This window comes from Trichinella spiralis (assembly GCF_000181795.1).
Source record: "Trichinella spiralis strain ISS 195 chromosome Unknown Scfld1, whole genome shotgun sequence".
Classification (NCBI taxonomy): domain Eukaryota; kingdom Metazoa; phylum Nematoda; class Enoplea; order Trichinellida; family Trichinellidae; genus Trichinella; species Trichinella spiralis.
Window position 1 is genome coordinate 3,411,088 of NW_003526940.1, and position 1,337 is coordinate 3,412,424.

Genomic DNA, 1,337 nt, shown 5'->3' on the forward strand with positions numbered 1-1,337 from the left:
GACGGCCCAATAAAATAGCGCGGTAAACGACCTATAAGAGAAAAGTGGGACCGGTCTAAATCAAACCGGCGGTATGATGAAACCCGGGTTATGGTCACCACGAACAGCTGGCAAACCACCTTTATGAGCACACACTCTGATATGCTCTGACCCTGATATGAGTATAGAGTCTCCGGTGATTCATAGCGGCAAAAAATACCATTAATCAGTGCCGTAGCTTCCATGCGCGCCTGCGTGATCAGCAATGAAAACGCCACCGGCAACATCAAGAATAAATCGCTTGAATTGTGATAAATCACACAGGATGTAGTGATTGCCGTAAGGCGTCTCGTCCATCAGTATCACTACATTCATATCCACTGGTTGAAAGGGGTGACTGACCGGTTGAAGTTGCATAGAGACATGGAGCTTCCTCAACATAGCTGTGCCCGGAGCGCACGGATCCTATGCAACGCAAAAGTAATTGACGTCATCCCGTTCCTGGGGCAAGTAATACCGCAAGCGCATCTTCACCAGCGTTTTGCACACACAAAAGGTTAGTAACTGAGAGTGCACTGCAGCTTATGGCAAAAATCTCCGGGATCTTCTGCCTAGGGATAACCTGAAACAGCCCTGTCTCTCCCGTGTCAGTGAATTTCCACATACGGCATATACTCCTTTCATTAGAAGCTGCCCCGAAACGCCATCAAGTAAAGTATCAATGTTACAGTGAGTATTGAAAAATGTGTAAATAAGTCAAATCAGCTTTGTTGTTTGCATGCCTCATTTTTAGGGAATTTTGTCTGCAAATTGTCAAAACATGTCGTAGTACAGGAATTCAAATGCCAGACAATCCAAAAATTTTTGAACAAGCGGGAAGAAATGATAGTGTAGAAATGATATTCAAACGTATTGCTGACAAATGTGACAGAGATGGCATGAAATGTGATTTGGTGTTTGTTGCGTTGTTTTCATCCGAACAATACGGTAATAATTATTTTGTAGTTTTATGATGAAATTTATATTATTAATGTTGAATGTATTTTTACCATTTTAAGGTCAAGTGAAATCTTGTGGCAATATCACTTTTGGATTGGTCACTCAGTGTTTATTACCGAAAACAATAAGTGATGTAGCAGTAAAGAAGAGTTATTCGACGATGTTAAATATTGCGATGAAAATAAATATGAAAATTGGTGGCATCAATGCAAAATTACTGAAAGATGAAGTGTAAGATATTGAATTCAAGAATGCGTTTGAAAAAGTTTAAAATGAAAGATTTTTCTTTAGTTTAAATAATTATTTGTATAAAAATAATACATTGGTAATTGGTGTGGGATGTTGGTTTCATCCATCTG